At 45.6% G+C, this 21977-nt stretch overlaps 1 protein-coding gene across 4 annotated transcripts in view; it reads left to right on the top strand.

Annotated features, from left to right (window-relative positions):
* Positions 1-305: 305 nt before the first annotated feature.
* Positions 306-21977, top strand: part of FYN (FYN proto-oncogene, Src family tyrosine kinase) — a 224223-nt gene continuing 202551 nt past the window's right edge. For 3 of the 4 annotated variants that reach the window (XM_004461231.5, XM_004461227.5, XM_004461228.5), the window contains exon 1: positions 307-742. The gene's annotated coding sequence lies outside the window, so the exon portion shown is untranslated. Of the gene's footprint in view, positions 743-21977 lie in introns of all 4 variants that reach the window. The other variant, XM_071218631.1, reaches the window with a different exon arrangement.

Below are 21977 nucleotides of genomic sequence, written 5' to 3'. Positions count from 1 at the left end.
GCAGCTCACATTTGCCCCATCCTTCCACCACCTCACCACTACACACAAATCTTAAACAAACCAACCAACCAACTCAACTCCTCCAAACCATGCACGCCCTCGCGCACGGCCCACTGCACGCACGCCAGGATGCCGGCTGCCAGGGAAACGCTCAACCCACTCCGCGGCCCCACCTCCCGCGGGCCCGCCCCCGCCCAGACGCCAATGGTCGCCGCCCGCAGCTCTCCAGGGGCCCTTTGATAGGGCGGCGGCGCCTGCCACTCTCGGGTCGCGCCCCGCCCCCGCGCGCTTCCCCCGGGCGCTGGAGGGGCCGAGCAGCCGCGGGAGTAGCTGCGAGCAGCCGCGGTGGCGGCGGCGGCGGCGCGTCGTTGCAGTTGCGCCATCTGTCAGGAGCGGAGCCGGCGGGGAGGGGGCTGCCGCGGGAGCGGAGGAGGGGTCGCCGCGAGCTGAAGGCCGCCGAGACCCGCCCGCCTGCCGGCCGCGGGAGCCCGGGCGAAGCCGCCGTCGGAGCCGCGCGTTCTCCAGCGCCCCGGCGCGCGGCGCTTCTCCGCGCGCACCGAGGCTCCCCGGGCGCACACAAAGCCCCGGCCGCCGGGCCGGGGACACCCCGGCGCCGCCCCCTCCGCGCTCTCGGAGGCCCCCCGGCTCCCGGGCCCGCGGGGGAGCAGCCGGAGCCGCCTCGGCTGGAGGAGGGCGGGGAGAGGACCATGTGAATGGGCTCCGGAGCCTGAGCGCCGCGCAGGTAAGCGGCGGGGGCCGAGGCGCGGGAGGCCGCGGGGATGCTGCGGAGGCGCCGGTGCCCCGGGTTCGCGGCGCCCCTGCCGCGGGGCCCTGCGCTGCGGTCTCCGGGGCCGACGGTGCTCGCGGTCTCCCCGCGCCGGAGGACACCCCTGCGGGGGGCGCCTCGGGGGTAGCGCCGGGGTGGGGGGGTAGCGTTTCCTCTCCCGGAGCTGGCGCCGGGCGAGAATAGGTTGGCTTGGGAGCGAGGCTGGCCCTTACTCGGGCTCCGCCCCCGCCCTCCTTTCGGGGGCCCCCCGCGGGGACTGGGGCTCTGTGTGTTGTTTTAATGTCAGGGATGATGTAATCACTTAATAATTGATGCCCCGTGCTGCCGCCCTCCCCACCCCACCCCTGCCCCACTCCTCCACCTCTCGGCCTCCTCGCTCTGCGGCCGTCGCCTTCCCCAGCGCATCCTCCTGCCTATTTCTGGCACCTCCCTTGCACTTCCCCCATCCTCCTCTTCACTCTTCCTGTGCCACCACCCACCCTGCCTTCCCCTTTCCCCCTTGCCGGAGCCTTCCCTCCTCTTCCTCTGCCCCCCCCGACCCCTTCGGCTCTTTCCAGCTCCTTTCTTCTCCCTTCCCCACTCGCTGGATTTCCTCTCTACTTCCCTAGATCGATGGCTGTTTTTGTTTGGTCTCCTCCCTTCTCTTATCTCTGAGACCGCAGGCGGAGGGGACTGGGCCAGAAAGAGGCCACTGAGCTTTGGTCCAAGGTGGGGATTTGCTGGGACTCACCGAGAAGAGGGATAATAAGATCGCCCTTCTTCCCCTTCCTCCCCCCAATAAATCACACAGGCTCCCTGGGTGTGTGTGTGTGTGTGTGTGACACAAAGGGCCCTTTCAGCTCATTGAGAGGCAATGCACAAAGTATCCAAGGATGGACCCGATGTTTCTTGTTTCTCTTCTCTGGGGCTTCCCTTTCTCTCAAATGAAGCAGTTGATCCTCTCTCTGAGAGTCTTTCCTGTCACATTTACCAAAAGATAAAAGACCCCAGATGCGGAGTGGCAGGTGCCGGCATTTTGCTGGGTTCCTGAACCGGTAGTGTTGACTGGCAGCTGCAGTATTTCCTAGATTTAAGGGGGAAATGATTTCAGCAGCAGTCGTGAGTTGTTCTGCTGTTCAAAGAGCTACCCTCCCCACCCCCTTTTGGGGCTGTGAGCTGGGGCCCAATAAATTAGTGTGGGGCAGCATTTGTTTCTGAATCGGAGAATTAAATGGGTGTTCGATAAAAGTGAGGCAATCTGACTTTCTTCTCTGAAGTACGAGGCCACTGTGTTGAAGTCTTTTGAAAATAAATCTTGCCTGCCCAGTGAGGTCGGTACACTTATACTTAAATAAAAGTACCTGGGGACCTTGATAAAACAGCATTCAGTGGCACTGGGAACACCGCTGGAGACTGTCTCTTCCCTGCTTCAGCATAACCTTCAGATGCCCACATCCTTCCTCTCACCACCCAAGCAACTGCAATACTTTCCACTCTTTGTGCTGTCTTTCTCCTCGAGTCCCTGCCTCATGGCAACTGTGCTTTCAGATGAAGGGACACAGACTTTTAGAGGAAGTGGTTTGTTAACTATCTAAGGTTTGGGGGGCACTTAGCTATGAACAGGGGATGTAGAAAATCTTTTGACTCTACACTGTTTGCTTTATGTTCCTCTGAAAGAGGAAATCTTATAAATCTGTGGCTCATGTTCCATTTTGTAAGCCAGTGACTTACATGCTTAGTTGATAATGTCAAAACTTGGGTTGGACGCCTTGATTTCTGAAAGCATGCCTCCTCCACTATTACAGTAACATGGTCTCAAGTTTATTTGTAGAGAATTTTAGTAGAAAAGAGTTGTTACGTCTCATTAAACATTTATTTCAGCACTTTCTAAGGATGTTCGCCTTAGAACTTTTGTATTAGAAAAAGCAGTAGGGTTAATGAGTGTACTATAAAAACAAAGGGTTGTTTGTTTGATCCCAGACCAGGAAGGAGAGTCAGTGCACAATAAACTCGCACTCTGTTGGTCAAGTTAAAGAGAACTCCATGGATGGGGTTGAAATGTGAACAAATGCACACACTGCTCTCTGTGCCTTTGCTCCATGCTTCCACCTGGGTCTGGCATGCCCAGCCCCATCTGTCTTGCTTAGAGAAATCCTAATTCAGGGCCCAGCTCAAATGGCACATCTTCTGTGAAAACTTCACATCCTGTCTCCTCAAACAAATCACCATGCCTCCTCTGCTGCTGCACCCAACCCCACTATTTTGATTTCAGACTTTCATAGTGGGCTTTATGTTTGGCATGTCTGTTTTCTCCGTTAGTTAACCAGCACCACTGAGAGAAGGAACCTGTACTTATATATATCTTGTTTCCTACAAAGTGGTACTTTAGTAGGTTTTCAGCATTTCATTTCACAGTCAACGCATATAAATTAGGTCCTTGGTAAATACTGTGTATTAATTAGGCTAATATTAGCAGCTGTAACAAGTGGAACCCCCAAAAAGAATGGCTCAAAAGCAAGACATTTATTCTTGCAGATGTAGTAGTCCAAAATGGGTGTTTCTGGTCAATGGGTGGTTTTCCTCTATGCAGTGATTCTTGGTGGCATGCTCCTATCTTGTAACCCACCAGTCCATAGTCTTTCTTTATAACCTGCCTTCTGCTGACAGAAGGGGCAAAAGAGGGAGTTGGGGGCATTCCTACTTTTCAAACATGTTCCCTGGATGGCCTGAAAATGACACCCATCACTTCTCATACTCTGTAAGTGAGAGCTAGTTTATGTCCACATTTAGCTGCAAGGGAACCTGGGAAATGTAGTTTAGCCTATGCCTAGAAAAAAGAACAAGAAAAAATTATATTTTTGATGGACAGCTTTGCCAAACACTGTGCCACCCAACAAGGTACAGTCCCTGCCCTCACAGAGTTTGCAGGCCAATGGGAATGAAATTACATGGAAACCTATAGCCTGTGCCCATCACTGGTTTTTTTCATTTCGCTTTATAAGTTCAGATCTTTTCATTTTAGACATGTTTCAAAAACTTTGTCATGTGTTTAAGTGAGGAGCACCTTCCTGGTCTACTTTTTTTTATCTGATGGCTAGGAGGGTCTTTAGAAATCACAGTTTTGCCTTCTCTTATTCAATAGGAAATTAAGCAGACTTAGAGAGGTCAAACTCCTTGCTTCAGATCATGCATCTTCTTCATGGCACAGGAGATGCCTCGGCCAGCCCAGCTTGCCGTCCCTGGCCAGGTGCCTCCATCATGCAGCCCCCTTGACTTGTTGACTGTGAGCCCTGAGTATTCCATGGAGGTAAAATGAGCTTCCAGAACTCCAGAAATGAGGCGAACTGCTAGCAGTCTAGACTAGTAACTGTGCTCCATGATCTTCCAAATTGTTGGCTCAATTCTCCACACCCATCCTCATGCTCATAATTAATAATGTGGATTTTTGCTATAAACAATCCCTTTTATTCATCAGTTCTGCAAACATTAGCCAGTGCTAGGAGATGGGGAAGTGAAAATGAGTACTTACGTTGTTCTTGCTCTTTAGGAGCTCAGTCTGTAAGGGGAATACAAATAAATTATAACAGCTAACATTCATTGAGCATATACTTTGTACCAAGCACAGTTTTAAGCTCCAGTGTTCATAATAACAGCATGAAGTGGCTTCTCTTATAATCACTGTTTTATAGATGGGGAAATAGAAGCAAGGGAGGTTAAGTGACTAACCCGAGTTAATATAGCCAGTAAGTGATAGAATCAGGAGTCATAAGCCACTTAATTTGGTCCCAAAGCCCTGTTCTTGGTCACTCTGTTATATGCAAAGTACTGTGTATCTATGTAAACAATAATAATGCTAATACCATAAAGGGTGTAGCTAGCATGATTGGAAATTGAGACTTGTGGCTATATCCAAAACCCTTAAAATGAAAAAACAAATGGGAAAGTGAAGCATGGTGATACTGGAAATGGTTTTACTCTGTGAGACTTTATTTTAAGCTAGGTCCCTCTGTTGTCCCCAGATGGGTCTGGATGAGTTTGTGAATTGTCCCACAGATTCTTTCAGCAGATAGCTGTTGCACCTCCCATTGCCAGACGTGGAACTAGGTACTTCAAGGGTAAAAGAGAAATCCTGTCCCAGGGAGCTTACCTGCTAGTTGAGCAGACAAACGTGGAAGTCCCTGATCACTGCAATAAATGCTGGGATTCCAGGGGTCCTCCAGCATGGAAGGGAGGGGCAGAAGTCGGGGCAGGAGTGGGGAGAGAGGTGAGGGAGAGGAGTTTGGAGGAGGAGGTGCCTGTGAGATGAGGGGTAGGAGTTAGCTAGCTGGGTGTGGGGGCTGGCCATTGCAGCTAGAAGAGGAGCCCAGGGTGATGCAGAGACCTTTTGGGGACCTACTAGTAGTGGGAGCGGAGTGGGAGCGAGGTGGACGGAGGTGGGGCAGGTGGAGAAATTGAGAAGGCCCTTGTAAGTACTTTATCCTGAATGCCATTTAAGAGTTGAAAGAGCACATGTGGCTTTGGTGTGATTTATATTTTATAACAATCACCTGACATTGCTGGGCAGTAATGGAAACTAGGATGAGCAATAGGTGAGGGTCAGAAGGGAAGGAATGGAGGTAGGGATGGAGTGAAAAAGACAGAATGGGAGAGGATGAAGTAGGCTATGGAGAGGTGGGCAGAGAGCATCCTTGGGAATTAGGTGGAGGGGGACATGGAGACAAGCAATCCAGTAGGAAAGCAGGGGCAGCTGGTATAAAACGATGACTTCAGAGTGGAGGTATCGGACTTCCAGGTACACAGTTGAATAGATGTGTCTGGAGTGAGGGAGGAGGACCAGGACTCAAAAGAAAAGTTGTTAACAGCAAATTAGAAAATACTTAAAGCTTTGATGTGGGCAAGAACCCCCAGAAAGTGCATGTGGATAGAAAGGCAGACCTTGATGAGGAGGAGCCCACCCACAGAAGGGAGAGGTGCAGCCGGGCTGTGGTGTGGGCTTGGGCGACAGTGGGGTCCCCGTTCCCAGGAGGGGAGAGTTAGCAGCTGGTGCCACAGAGGTGTTAAGCAAGATAAGGACTGAAAGGTACAGTTCGATTTAGAGTCTAAATTTTAGACCAAAGATATCTGAACCTGCCCAGAGCAGTGTCAGTGGAAGCTGGGGGGGTGGGGAGGGCGAGTGTCTAAAAACCTGCTGCTCCCCTGGCCTGGGATATACCTACAGGCCATGTAACCATACGGGACTTTTAGAAAAATTTTTAAGGGCACATGGTCATGGAACCCAGACTCTAGGAGACCTTGTGGTTCAGCATGTTATTTAAGAAAAATGAGGCCCAGAGAGGCAAAATGACTTGTCAGGGTGCCACAGTCACCACTTAGAGCCAAGGGAGGGCTGTGGTTAAGAGCATGGGCCCTGGGTGAGGATCCTGGTTCAGCCCATGTGAGCCGAGCCAAGTCACCTCATTTCTCTCTGCCTCGGTGTTTTCATCCTTACGAGGGAGCTAGTAGTTCCCACCTCAAAGGGTTGCTGTGAGGACTCAACGAGTTAATAAGACTAGTGTCCTGCACATAGGACAAGCAGTAAGTGTTTGCTCTTGTTGTGTTATGTATGTTTGAAACACATGACCCCTTGGGGAAGGAAGAATGAGCCTGTATCTTGTACGTACAAGGGAATTTTGAGTATTTTAGAGACATTTGGGTAACAATGTAAGAATTTTTGGAAAAGGTGGGAAATTAGTTTATAGGGTGTGATTAAAAACAGTATTTTCAGCAAGTCTTCTTAAGAAATGCAGACTTCTTTTTTCTTGAGAATGGAAAACATGATAGTCCTCTGAAGTTTAACCCTATGAAGGGGTTTCTTTGTTTTAGTCAGTTAACCAAAATTTTAACCTATTTACAATGTAAATCCCTTGAGTTTGATTTCAGAATATGATCATGACTTTCTGAAGGTAGAAAAAAATTGCAAAATAGAAAAAAAAAAAACTTAGGTTATGACTTTCATGCACGTGGTTACTAAGAAGAAGTGATTTGAGTCCATTTAAAGGAGTGTAATAATTTTTTGGAGTGTTTCTATTTGAGCAAATCTAATATTCAACTACTAGAGCACATGGGTCACCTGAACAGTATTATCCAAATGGACTTGGGTGACATGCAGGCAATTTAGGAATAAGTGGCACACTGGACTTGATTAGAACACAGTAATCCTAGAAGATATAAATTGAAGAGGATTTATGGTCTAATAAAAATGTGGGAAGAAGAGATAATGCTCACTGACTCATGCAGCTTTAACAATGTTTGTTAGGCTCTGGATCCTCATAACATTTGGATGAGAGCACTTTCCTATCCGCCTGCTCCCAGAATGACCTGCGTTGTGCCTCAGTCTGACTGCAAAGTGCGACTTGGATCCTCTTGGGTAGTTTTAGGAAGCAGAGATCATCACACATTGTGCCCTTGTAAACCCATGGTCTCCAGGAGCACCATTTGGGGTGGGCAAATATGTATTGACCACCTATTAACTGTAAGCTTTGGGGAAAACTGTGGGATATGAGAAAGTCTTTCGCATGTTGCTTACCTCAGTTCTGAAAGCATCTTCTGAAGGCTTATGTGTTTCTGCCTCCTCCCATGTTAGTGTAAAAAAACAACAGAGTATGCCAGCCTCATCTACCTCTGTACCCTTCCCTGAATACACCTTAAAAATAGTAACAGCTACCATTTTACTGAGCCCCGAAGGCCTGGGCTAAGTATTTTACAGATCAATTTATTTAATCATAGCACTGCTTTGAGGCAGGTATTATTATCCCCATTGATCAAATGGGGAGAGGAAGGCCCAGAAAGATAAAGGTACTTGCCCATTGTCACACAGCTAATAAATAGTGAAGCCAAGTCAGACTTGTAAACCCATGTGTGTGGTTACCCGTTCCCTGCCTACTTTCAGGCCTCCTTGCCTCTGCTTTGCATTGGCTCCCTTAGGGGGTAAGGGATGCAAAGGCGCCTTTAAACCACTGTGGCAACCTCCCTTCCGATGGCTCCCCTCAAGACTTACCTCCCGGGACGCCCTCCCTGCCCTCCTACCTCTGGCACTTGGCTACAGCCTCATCATTATTCACCCTCTTGCAAAGCAGAGTGGAGTCCGCTGGGAGGGAGGGTCGGTGGATACTGGCCTTTTTCACTCACTGGTGAGCTCTTTGGGAGTCAGGGACTGCGTCTTATTATTGCCCAATTTGCTATCTCCCAGCACTATTCTATGACATATTATTATTATTATCATTCCAGTTTAGCAGATGGGAAAAGGAAGGTAAAGGGGTTACGTGACTTAGTCAGGGTCGCACAGCCAGGAAGCACCAGAGCTGGAATCTGAGCCCAGGCAGTGTAGCTCCAGAATCTGTGCCCTTCGTATTGAAATTGTTCCACCTCTCCAGTGAGACTGTCAACTGTGAGGACGGAGTTGGCACCTATGTCCAGCACAGCACCTCACCGGCCGTGCACCATAGACCTCAGCTCTCTTGTTCTCCCATCTGCCTTGGCAGGAGGACAACGAAACAGAGAGTGTATTGAACCAGGTCTTACTTCATGGTAAGAAGAGAGCTTCAAGGCAGTGTTTGGCTGCACATCCGCTGAGCATGTCACAGAATGCTTATTCCCAGGCCTCGCTCTGATTCAGTAGGTATGGGGCAGACCTGGGTTGAACATTTTGAAATCTTTCCTGGCTGTGAGAATTGAGACTTGAACCTTCAGGGAGGCAGCTTCTAGAAACCAAGGAGTGAAGCGAGCAAATAGTGGGTCTCAGGCCTAAGGGTTGGAGCAGGCAGTGAAGCGGTGGAAGATGGTCAGTCAGCCAGAGTCCGGGGAGCAGCAGCCCCGGGGGAGACTGGGGTTCATATGTCTCATAGAGAGACCTCTGAACTTGTATTTTAAAGATTTCTAAGTGCCTGCTTCTTTTGAATGTGCTGGTGGGATATTATCTGATTAATTCAAACACTTTCATTTTCTTCAGAGCTTCCATCTTTGAGGTACCCAAAAATAGTAGGCTTTGCAGGAGTTGTGTAAGGATTCCATCTGCTTTCTACTGAAAAGTAGGGCTTCAGTGGAAAATTAAATCGAGCCAGATCTCCTTTCCCACAACAAAGCCCAGGGCCCTTTTCCCAAATCTTTTTCAATTAAAAAAAAAAAAATTACTGAATCTGTATTTCTATGAAATCTTGCCCAGTTTAAATTCTACAGAAAAGGCAAATAAACACAAACTAGTAGCTTCATTTCCACATAAATATGATATTTATTTAGAATCAATAGTAAGTTCCAATATTGTCACTTATATACTTTGATTTTTGTTCTAATTTTATTGTTCTTTTAAACTTTCAAAACATGCATAGCTTTATTCATCTACTTAGACCTAACCTTTTCATGGAGCTACAGCAAAATCTGTATTTCCTGCCAGTGTAAATGTGAAAAGCTTTGCTTGCGTTACTGATTTTATTTTAATTTTATTCCAGAGATTATGTGCTCTGTTTCCTACAGTCGGGCCTATACATACACACAAGTATATTGGCAAAAGTACTGTTCATGGTTTCTCATTCCCACTCTTTCAAAGTTTGGAAGGTATCACCTCTGTAGTTTATTGGCCTCCTGGAAATAACAAACAGGGCACCTCCTTCTCATGTGCAAAAGAAATTGAATTTTCCATGAACTCTAACATTCTGTCATTGTATATCTTCAGACAGTGTCTCCCACTTGAGAATGTCTGTCCATAGGAACCTATGGACACACCTTTGCCCATCCGTTTTCTCTGATAACGGGTTTGCCTCAGGCCCTCCCCTTGGGTGGCAAGTAAGGATTACAGTTGCTTCAGTCCAGTGCTTTCTAGGTTGAGCAATGAGGTGTTGAGCCATGTGCAAGTGGACGTGCTGATGTAGATACGGATTCCTTTGCCTTAGCTCTTTCCTAACAACCCAAGGGATAGGAGAAGCAAGACCATGCTCCTTAAGTCTAGCGTTCATCACCTTCCAGTCTCCACTCCCTTACTCAGGCATACTCAGCTTACCTCCTTCCCCACTACACTAACTCTTGATTTGCCAGATGTCTGTCTATTCTCTCTTTAACATGGAATGTGTGTCTGACCTTGGTTTTCCTTGCCTGGAATTTCCTATTCTTTCTTTTCCCTCAGAATTCTTCAAAGACCCACTTGGAAATGCAGCTCTGGGAAGATTCCCCTAGTTTCCTCTTTCCTTTGTATTGAACATTTTACCTCTCAACTGCCTCCTAATAACCTTACATTGTTTGTTAAATCCTGAGATGAGGAATCCAAGGCTCAGAAAGCATTTGTGACTTGCCCAAGGTCATTTGTCCAGTTATTAATTAACCTGGATAGAATCCAGACCTCAGAAATTTGTACATATGGGGCTATTCTTCCCAAGAGACTGCTGGCCCCATGTGAGAGGGAAAAAAAATTGCACCCCTCCCTTTTTTGTCTGTCCTCCTAAAGCACTTAGCCTGGTGCCACTTACAGTGTAGGTACATGGTCCATGTGTGTTTAGACAGGCCGTGGGTCAGGCACTGGGATGCACAGCTGGTTCCCAGGCATCTGTAGCTTCAGTCTGTATTTAGCCACATGGTTCAGGTTTGGTTTCTGTGTTCTCGACTGCTAAGGAACCCCCACTGTGTTTTGAGAATAGAAATGTTTAAAGATTCTTTGTCTGGAATCTTGAGTGTTCTGTTAAAAATTTAGAATGAGCAAAGAAATAGTCACTTCTTTGCCTTCTCTTACCAGATTTTTACCAACAAGGTAAAGGAAATAGGAAGTTACCAATCATGTAGAGTGACATCCAACACCAGGGGGGAATTCAGAATGTTTCAGAATCTGGAGGAAACTGGAAGACCGTAATAATGACTGATGGGAGAAGGAAGCGGAGCAGGTGGGAACTCCAGGATCATGCCTGGAAGTCTGTGAGGCCTGGGGGCTCTGGGGGAAGCAGGTGCTCACTTACTTAGCACCTGCCCATTTCTGGATCTCTCCAAGTAGCATGTACTGTGTCTCTCAGCTGTGCAGAGCCCAGCTCTGGCTGTGGGAGTGCTTCCCCCTGCTTGCATTAATTCGTCTATTTTGTAGTACTGTCACCTGAAGACTGTCCTTAGCATGGGGGTGTGTGTGTGTGTCTGTGTGTGTTCATATTAGTTCTGTCTTAGACTTAGGTCTCTACAAGGTAATGATTTGACATTGCCTAGCCATAGCCTCTGCTTGTATATCCTTTAAAAGAATGACTGTTTTGAAATAAGCTTTATACAGTGTTTTCATGGTTGGGGAGAGGGACCACTGAGTCATTTCAGTTAACAAAAGATACTGCAGCACAACAGGCAGGTTTGCCTGCCCCTCATTAAGAGTTTTCCTCAGCTACCTATGAAAAGCTCACTGAGATTCCTCGGATGGCTTCCCCTGCCTGGCCTTCACCTGGATGCCAGGGTTTCTTGTTTTTGTTTTTAAAGATTTTGTTTTTATTTACCCCACCTACCCACCCCCGCCATTGTTTGCCCTCTTGTGTCCATTTGCTGTGTGTTCTTCTGTGTCCGCTTGCATTTTTGGTGGCACCAGGAATCTGTGTCTCTTTTTTGTTGTGTCAGCTCTCTGTGTGTGCAGCACCACTCCTGGGTGGATGCGCTTTTTTTTACGTGGGACATCTCTCCTCGTGGGCCTCACTCCTTGCATGTGGGACACCACTACACAGGGGCATACCTGTGTGGCATGGAACTCCTTGCGCTTGGGCCAGCTCACCCCATGGGCCAAGAGGCCCTGGGTTCAAACCCTGGACCTCTGTATAGTAGGTGGATGCTCTGTCAGTTGAACCACATCTGCTTCTGATGCCAGGTTTTTAATGCACCCACAGAATGGAGAAATAAGGGTTCCTGGGAAGCGGATTTGGCTCAACTGATATAGCATCTGCCTACCACATGGGAGGTCCAGGGTTCAAACCCAGGGCCTCCTGACCCGTGTGGTGAAGCTGGCCCACACGCAGGGCCTCCTGACCCATGTGATGAGCTAGCCCACGTGCAGTGCTGATGTGCACAAGGAGTGCTGTGCCACACAGGGGTGTCCCCCACGTAGGGGAGCCCCATGCACAAAGAGTACTCCCCGTAAGGAGAGCCGCCTCGTGCAAAAAAAGTGCAGCCTGCCCAGGAATGGTGCCGCACACACTGAGAGCTAACACAGCAAGATGACACAACAAAAAGAGATGCAGTTTCCCAGTGCCGCTGACAAGAATACAGGCGGACGCAGAAGAACACACAGCGAATGGACACAAGAGAGCAGGCAACTGTGGGGAGCGGGGGAGTAGAAGGGAAGAGAAATAAATTAAAAATCTTAAAAAAAAAAAAAAAAGGTTCCTTTCTGAGATATGGGCTACCCACAACCAAGGGGGCAAGGAGAGGTACCTGGGACTCCACAGTTGTTGGAAATGCCTCGATGATCTTGGGGAAGTGGTAGTGATTTTTTCCCCCTTGCTTAGCCATGCATTGTCTAACAAACACTTTTCCTGCCTGCCTACCTCCTCCCAACCACTCCATTACCGCTTTAAATGTGGGTGCTCTCATGCCACCTCTCTGACAAAATGTGTTTTCCCTTTTGCTACTTATAAGGTCAGCACTTCATGTATTTATTCTAGTTTGTTCATGTTTAATGACTTTTGCACACATCAGTGTCACAACTGTCTATTTCCAGTAGCAGTCTTCTAGAAAGCTGAAAACACACCTTGGTTAATTTACCCTGTGCTATGTAACATCACACTGAACTATGCATTTCTTACATGCTTGTTGATTATAATTCCGAGATTCCAAGTTCAGAAGTCTTACAAGTGTTTTCATTACTTCTGGAATGAGATACATCTTAAGTAATTTTTTCTCCTGTAGGTAGCAAGAATTAAGTCCTTTGTATTAATAAATCCTCAGAGCCACAGTTTAGAATCCAGATTTTATTTGTACATAATGTTTTACATTCCACCTTATGTTCTACTCTTCGGATGAAAATGCAATGATCCTTCCTTCCCATCCTGCTTGCAAGGCAGGGTGAAAGCATACTATCCCCTCCCCACACCCTTTTTTAATGTAAGTGTGGTTGACATATAGTTTCTGCTGTTTTGTAGTCATTATTCAATAGATGCTTTTTTTTAATTGTAGAAGTTGTAGGTTTATCGAAAAATCATACAGACAATAATTCAGTAGATTCCTGATTTCATACTGCTAAGAGTTGGAGCTAGTTTTCTTAGCAGCAAAGACTTGCTAAATGAAGATGAGCCACGGGAGGCAGAGAAGAACCTACACAGACTGTGGTATAATTGTGACAGAACCAGCAGCCTGGGAAGAGAGTGAGCGCTGATTATTTTATCCATAAGTGTGATACAAAGAATTGGATCAGCGCGTGGGAAACAACAACCCCCAGCTGTGCCACACGGGAGGAGCCCAGCATGTGAAAGTATTGAAGTCCCAGATCTAGGGGGACCAAGGTGAGCCCTGAAGTGCCATCTGATCCTTAAACCCCCAGTTGTGACAGACGTTCCATCTCCAGATGATGCAGCACCCTGGCATCTACCCCATGACAGCGTCCCCATTCACTTGAGACCCAGAACTGCCACTGTGGGGCAAGCCTGTAGCTGGGCCCCTCACCAGGGCACTTCTGTGGATACGAGCCACCAAAGAGGGCTGTGTTGGTGAAGCAGGAGAGAGAAGAGGTGATGCACAGATGGGGATCAACAGAGGGTGGGTAGGCGTGAGAGAGTAAGTATAGAATTAGTCCTAAAAGGGATACAAAGTAGCCATAAGTAAGAGAGGGAGAAAGAAAGGATGGGGAGGTATTTACAAGATCATATGCCCTAATAAACAGCAGGGGTTTTACCCATCACTACAAGGTAGATGAAGATACCATGAAATTTTTACGTAGAAAGGAAGAAGTTGGAAGTAGAGAGTCTTAGAACTTTTCGGTAAAATTGGAAGCTGAGCCATCAGCTAAGGGTGGAAGAGTTGGAGAAAGGAGAGGGGACTTGGAGAATCTAGAAAAGGTTCAGACAGTCACTAAAATATAGGGTAAGTTACCAACAGATGAATAAAAAGTATTAACAGAGAAATGCTGAGGCCCCATTGGAACTTGCAGGCAATTTTTTAATATTTTAATTTTACCATCCCTTTAGCCTAGTTTTGTGACTTTGCCTGGTAGTATTCTGACCTTGATGGTAACCTAGAGTTGGGAATTGTTTGAATAATCAAGTGAGGAGGATGCTTTAAGAGACTAAAGACAGCATTAGCCAGCTGAAGCAGCCACAGGTTTAGGCTGGATAGGGGAGTGAGCTGGAACTGGGGGTGCTGGATTCCATAAAGAGGTGAAGTGCAAGCACAGTGGGTGTGGAAGAGGAGAGACAAAAGTTAAGAGGTCCTAGAAGGAAGAAACCCAAGGACGTGGAGGGTCCAAAAAGATTCTGATGCAAAGGTAGCTTCCTGGTGAGCAGATGGAATACAATGGAGCTTAAGGGCATTAGACATGAAGAATTCAAGAAGCTGAAAACATAGGCCCTTTTGCTCCTGGTTCAAATATGTATTATGGTGTCTTCTGGAAGATTTGACATGTCAGCATGTTGCACTGTTTAAAAAAAATGCTGAATGAGTGTTCTGCGATCTCTGAGACCTTGCCTTATGACCAGCTGGTCGAGTCGGGTAATGCTTTGAACGCGTATTCCGTTTACTTTGTCTCGCTGGTCATTCTTGTTTTCCTAGGAGTCTCGCCCTTTGGGGCTGAGGAGTCCATTACTTCAGGGGAAGGACAGAACAGCCTCAAGGACAAAGGAGGCAGTGTTCAGCTTTTCACTTCCCAGCCTGTTGAACTACAGCATGGTTCAGAGAACAGAGTTAGGAAAGCCCAGGTTCATTTAAACGTGGCAGGCTGTGTTAGAATAAAGTTGATTTGTGGATTCCAAGGAGCCAGCGCTCAGGAGGCCAGGCATCTCTCGAACATTCAGCCATGCTAAAGGACAGTTTCTGATCACCAGGGGAGAAGAGAACCCCTTCCCAGGTTGCAGGGAGACTAATGTTAAAAATGGACGCAGCGTTCCCACCTTCACCTGAGGGGTCATTGTGGTGGTGGAAACCCCAGGTGGGCGGAGGGGACATGCAGAGGGCATGTCTACCCAGCATCCTACCTGGAACTCTGGAAGGAAATCGTCTGCAGCGTGCCCTGCAGTGGGGCAGGTTTAGGCAGAGAGCAGGCCTAAGATGGTTTCCCCAACTAGTTCCCCAGTGTGCGCCTGTCCCAGGTCCCGCCTGCCCTAGGGAGGTGCTGAAAGAGCCCTGGGCTCAGAACGAAGAGGGTGCCAAGCATGCATAGCTCACCATAACTGCCAAACGCCCAATGAGATATGGACCAGTTTTGGCTGCAGAACCAGGCCAGCACCCCAAAACAAGGACAGGACACATCCCCCAGAGGCCAAAGAGGTCTTGGAGGGCAGTGCCTGGACTGGCCTCCCCTTCCCCATCACGGTGGTGGGCTGTGCTCTTCCTCCTGGGAAGAAGAAGGAAAGGGACAGAGAAATCAGTTAATTTGACTAATGGCCGCAAAGCAACTGAAGTTTAAATCCAAAGAAACTGGGTATCCTGAAGTGTCAAGATTGTTTTTTTCTAACACAAGCAGAAATGCAATGATCAAATTGAAGTCAACTAGAGAGGAATAAAGTTAACATCTTTTGTATGCATCTAGGTAGTAACTGTAATTTCAAACCTGCCAGGCTGCATTTGAGCTGTATTTTAACTCTGGAGGGGCAAATTTACTTACTTGTGCTAATACAGTACACTGTTTTTCCTTTGAGTGAATCATGGCTTAGCCTACCTATGCTAGGTTCATACTGGACTAGAAGCGGGAAGATTTGGTCCTCTCAAGGGAACTTAAGACTGAGTGGTCCACTGCCCTTCCAAAGTGTAGTTAGGTTTTTGGCTTCACTTTGTTTAGCAGTCACAGTTTATCTGAGTGCCCTGGAAGAAAGGACCTAAGTTGCCAGGGGACCTCAGGTCAGTGGAAAGCATTAGAATTCCAAGCCTTTCTCTATGGAATTTACTGTGATGCTGAACACTGCAGAATTTGTACTGTGTAGTCTCCTTCATTTCTATATTTTCAAGGCACCAGGGTAAATACTAGAAATTAGAGTCTCTGAATATAAGGGAAAGGTTCTTCATCTTTATTCAGTCTTCATGTACTAAATAAAGCATCAGTTTATGGAGGGATTCATTTCCAATTCATAAGTAGTTACCAGAACACCCAAGTGGGGTGGGGACAAGTTTGATTCATTTTTAATTACATTTCATCACTGCTTGACATTCGTACAAGGATGATGTTACATTTAAGATGTGTTTCAAAACCTGTTTCTTGAAACACCTCGTGATTTTGAAAGGGAAATCTTTAGTCTTACTTTAAAAAGTGTGCCTTGGAAGGAAGTTGCCTGTTGGAACACTCTCCTACTTGTGCATTTTCCTACCACTTACTGCGACACTTTGAGTAAATCTTCTCAAAACATAAGTACATCTCATAGTTTGCATTGTCTTTCAATGGGATTAGAAGAATTCAGATAAACGGGGGCCATATAATTTATTTAAAGGAGTCACTAAAATTATAGAACTAGGGAAACGGACTTGGCCCAGTGGTTAGGGCGTCCATCTACCATATGGGAGGTCCGCGGTTCAAACCCTGGGCCTCCTTGACCCATGTGGAGCTGGCCCATGCGCAGTGCTGATGCGCGCAAGGAGTGCCCTGCCACGCAGGGGTGTCCCTGCATAGGGGAACCCCATGCGCAAGGAGTGCACTCGTAAGGAGAGCCGCCCAGCGCGAAAGAAAGTACAGCCTGCCCAGGAATGGCGCCACCCACACTTCCCGTGCCGCTGACAACAACAGAAGCGGACAAAGAAACAAGACACAGCAAATAGACACAGAGAACAGACAACCGGGGGAGGGGTGGAATTAAATAAATAAATCTTAAAAAAAAAAAAATTATAGAACTAAAAAATAAAGTTTTATTAACTGACAGATGGTTTTTATGATATAGACCTTTGAAATAGTTATTAAAAAGTCTTTTGAAAAATAAAATTTCTAAAATCTAAAAACATGTCCATGAGCAGAAACCCTACCTTTTTATATTCAGATTATCTGAACATTAAAAAGAACATAAAATAGTGATTATTCTTGGACACATTCACTCATTTCAACCCGTTTTTTAGCCATGTGTATCTCAAATACCCATGTCACTGATATTTTTTTCTGAAGAACATTGTTTTTCAGTTTCCATAAAGTTGCCTGCAATCTTCTTCAAAGTTTCACTTTATACTTAGTATTTGAAATCGTTAATATCTTCAGTTGGCTTTTTTGTATGCACCATAATAGTTTTAGTTGAGAAAATAGCTTTCTCTAGATTTATCCATGGTCCCTGGTAAGCTCAGAGCAAATTCTGCTGAATGGAGAGTGTTCTCGACTAATTTTTTTTTCATACTGAAATGTGAAAATATTTTAGCCCCAATATATTCCCAGGTCTTTGTATCCATTCAGAATGCTTAAGTTCAACAAATATTTTTACAAGACAAAACACATGAAAACAAGTTGCTCTGTGGTTCTTTTGAATGTCTTGTCAAATTTAGATGCAGCAAAACATGAACCTCAATTTTACTCCATTTCAGTGCAGAATATAAATGTATCCAAATAAAAGTAGGAAATCCATCCAAAGATTGTCATGTTGAGACAGTCAATAATATTATAAAATATAATATAATTTCAGAATTAAATCATGGACACTCTTGGAGTTCTCATCATTTAATTTCTTTCTTTGCTTTTGTTGGGGTAAATTTCAACCTCTTCTTGTTTACAAACTTTGTTTTCAATACCTGCAATAAGCTAAAAGCTTTAGAAACTGAAATGTTTTGGCACTTCATTTAGTGGATACCTTAATCAACTACTTCCAACTGTTTTGGATTGGAATTCACCCTAACTTTAGAGGACTCACCTATCATGAGTACACCTAGGTTGATTGGCATAATAGTCATTCCTCAAACATTTCTTAAACCCCATCGATGATGCCAGGTGGCAAAAGACAAGGTGTGTACCACCATGCTGAAATGTTGTTTGTGTTCTGCATTGGCTTGGGAACAAAAATTTTTAGTTCACTTTTCCTAACTGGGTATATATAAAAATATTTGTGAATTTCTACATCTAACATTTCTTTTGTACTTGGTAGGATATAGCTACTTGTTTGAATGCCATTATGAGTTCTGCATGTGCCATACCCAATTCCAAGTAACTTTCTATTCCATAGGTTTCTTAATTTAATAAGAACTTTGTTTTTACCATCAGAAAATTTATATTTCTGTCATCACTGCAAAAACAAATACTTTCATCCCCAGTAGTGAATTCTCAAAAATTTACTGTAGCGTTCACAATAACTTCAGATGTTTCACTTGTGGCAGAATGAACTTCCACAAGATTTATTTTGATCCCATAAAGTAGGCAAAAAATAAAACAAAAAACAAAAAAAAAACCTTTAAACCACTATTTGAATTAATTGATTTCTAATCCTTAAACTACCTGATAATAATATAAAACTGGCATCATTTAACTGTGAAGTTCTTTCTTTTGCTAAGGAAGCCAACTCATTATCACTATTACTTCACTTTTTAAAAAACCTGGAATCAAAAATAAGCAAAATTAATTTGGAATAGTTACTTAATCTAAAGGAAAAGGCATGCCTCCTAGAATGCTATGTTAGTGAACCTTCTGTCGCTGCAGGTCATCTTAAGGCACAGTCTTCTCACAGTAACAACTGATACTTGAAGTAGTTGCTGATGCTTCTTAAGCAGATTTGTGACCGGCGGTTTGTGTGGTCAGTGATCTCATTACTGTTCCCAAGGTGGATAGTAAATATTAACAAATATCTTGTGCCAAGTTACATATTCATCATCAACTCCTTGGAAAACAGAAATTCAGTATTTAATTTTTTCGTTTAACTTGCACTTTCTTTTATTTTCATTTTTTAAAGCTCGTTTTTGCTAAAGGGGGTATTGTGAAATAAAGAGTATAACCATTCAATGAATGACAAACACGCTATAATGAAAGCATTCAGACCATTCTTCAGAAGTCTCGAGCAGATCTATTTTCTGCACACCTAAGTTAACAGTTTTCTCTGTTGCCCATTGGTTGCTGACCAGTGCTTTGTGCATCTCACAGGTTGCAGTATGGCTTAGGCACAACTTGCTGGTACACTCAGTGTCCAGCTGGGACAGCAGTGTGAAACGCTTCTCCCACCGCCAGTTGTGGCTGGAAGGGTTGAGCAGCAATTAGCTACTTGTGTCCAAGTGCTCTTTATTAGTGAGCATCCTCCTTGCTGTCCTTGAAAGGGAGGTGTTACTCATGCTAAGATCAAAAAGGACCAAGAAAAGAGATGATTATCATTGGATATTTCTCAGATTTAATCACATAAAAGGTGAAGTTTTTTTTAACTACACAGGCAGCTTACACGCTATGGACTATGGCAGAAGTGGGAAGTGCAGGGTGGACGTTCCCAAACCCAATCCTGGTGTATTTTAATGCTACTGTTAATGATAATACTCTGTTTAAAATGTGAAACATCAGGAAGCGGACTTGGCCCAGTGGTTAGGGCGTCCGTCTACCACTTGGGAGGTCCATGGTTCAAACCCTGGGCCTCCTTGACCCGTGTGGAGCTGGCCCACGTGCAGTGCTGATGTGCGCAAGGAGTGCCCTGCCACGCAGGGGTGTCCCCCATGTAGGGGAGCCCCACGTGCAAGGAGTGTGCCCTGTAAGGAGAGCTGCCCAGCACGAAAGAAAGTGCATCCTGCCCAGGAATGGCGCCGCACACATGGAGAGCTGATGCAAGATGACGCAACAAAAAGAAACACAGATTCCCGTGCCACTAACAACAGAAGCGGACAAAGAAGAACACACAGCGAATAGACACAGAGAACTGACAACTGGGATGGGGGGGAAGGGGAGAGAAATAAATAAATAAATCTTTTTTTAAAATTAAAAAAAATAAAAAAAATAAAATGTGAAACATCTATGACAAATGCTAACCCTGGTAGGCTGCTGAGACAGACAGCAGTGCCTAAGCCAGCACTTTCACAGACCAGCCAAGGCATACAGGCATCCTAGTTAGAGAGCTCATTTTGCCACCTGCATTGCACCCTCCTCCTCTGTCTGGACTATTCCATTAACCACCTTACTGCTGTGCCCTCCTCTGCTTTTGACCTTCTAGTCCTACTTCTGCAATAGCTGAGTGAGCTTCCATGATGCTCCCAGGGCGAGCCCATCCATGTCTTCCTACTGCAGTCGGGATAAAGTCCAGCTCTTCACCATGGCCCATGAGGCCCTCCTTGCTCTTGCCTGGGCCTCTCTTCCCTACTAGATTTAAAGCTCCCAGGAGAAGCACACTTTGCATGTCTGTTTTCTTTGCAGTTTAGCACGTGAGAGCCACTTAATATATTGTTCTTGAAGGAGTGAGTATGATCTGCTCTGAGTGAAGGAAAGGAATAAAGAGAGAGTGCCTTGCTAATCCTTGGCAGTAAGGAAATCCAAGCCCAAAGCTTCCTGTCCCAAATTTTATTTCAGTCTCTCTTAGCAAAGTTGAATGCATCCCAGGACCAAATCCTCTCTATCGGCAGAGGTGCTGAGTGAGATGCACACAGACCGTTCTGCTTCCGTAGTCTCTCAGCCCTGGGCAGAGGCGGAAGGGGATTGGGAATTAAAGCAGGCTACTGTTTTACCAACATCACATCAGAGATCTGGTTTTCAGTTTCTTTCGCCCACATGAGGAGGAAGGCTGCTCCTCTGGTTGGCTTGGAGAAAGCTGAAATGTGAAAGCTGATACAACTATCCAAAGGGCATGTGATGTTGGTGGCAGAGGGATACTTTGAAGTCACGATTTTGGGACCTCGTTGTGTTCTTACACAGCTGCTTTCTGTAGCTTCTTTTTACAACATGGTAGCATTCAATTTGATCATGAATGCCTTTCCAAGGACAGTAAATGGTTTCACACACTATGACATCGTTTCCATGGCAACTAATGTATTTGAGCAAAGAGAGGCTGTGATAGAAGTAGGCTAAAAAGGACAAATACAGAAATGGCACAGTGTAAAATGTGGGGCAGTGTGTATCGTAGTAAAGCTTTCGTTTTTTTTTTTTTCCCCTGACTTCTTGTTCAGAAAAACCTGTATAACTAGATCTTGGCCTCTTAACTCCTACTAATAAAATTTTTATTGCACCCAACACTGTGTTCATATTTTGCTGACACAGTTCATTCAGTTTGTACTTGGGTTTCTTGTTTGTTTGCTTTAATGTGATAATAGTTCCCATCAACATACAAACATTGCATCCTTCTTAAAATTGCATTCTGTTCATCCCACATTCTTCTGTGGCGACCACACTGTTTCTCTGCTGCCCTTTATTGCTGGAGAAGGTCGTACACACTCCCTGAAGTGCAGCCAGGCTCACACTCCACCACTCCTCTGAAACTACTCTGCTAGGGTCACTAATGAGCTCCCCCTTGCTAAATCCAGTGTGCACCTCTCGGTCCTCCTTCCTTACCTGTCAGCAGCACTTGACCCAATTGGCCACACCCTCATCCTTTAAGTCTATGATGATTTACTAGTTTTATTTAGCAACTCATGTGCCTAAGTATACATGCCAGATAATTTTACAATACATTTAGCCCCATTTATGAGCAATTTTGTAAACCCTACTTTTAAGAAAAATAAAGGAACATGTTACCCTGCTTTGTGTACCTGAATATACTTGGATTATCTTGCTACATGATAAGAACCCCTTCTGTGTCCCTCAGATGAACCCCAAGTAGTGGGCAGGTAGCAGTCAATTTCCTTTGTAACAGAAAGAGAAACCAAGGCACAGACCTTATGACTTCTAAATCTGGCCTGCAGGCTGGATTATACCATTTATGTTTTGTTGGCCCACATGGTGCATTTTAAAAATTTTAACCAACATTCTTAAATCGGGCAATTTTGTATAAAAATTGGGATTTCTAGCTTCTCTGGAAGCACTGGGAGATGTGACAGAAAACCAAGCCCTCATTCTCTCATGACACGTGCCTGCCCAAGCAGTGTTGCATCTGTCCGCTTGGGATGGAGCAGGGTTCCCAGCTTGCTCCAACCCTGTCTTACCTGCTTTGTTCATTTGTGTTACCTTTCTGGC

Source organism: Dasypus novemcinctus, chromosome 11 (assembly GCF_030445035.2).
Source record: "Dasypus novemcinctus isolate mDasNov1 chromosome 11, mDasNov1.1.hap2, whole genome shotgun sequence".
In the NCBI taxonomy this organism is placed as follows: domain Eukaryota; kingdom Metazoa; phylum Chordata; class Mammalia; order Cingulata; family Dasypodidae; genus Dasypus; species Dasypus novemcinctus.
Note: the sequence above shows the minus strand (reverse complement) of the source record. Positions and strands in the feature narration are given on the sequence as shown.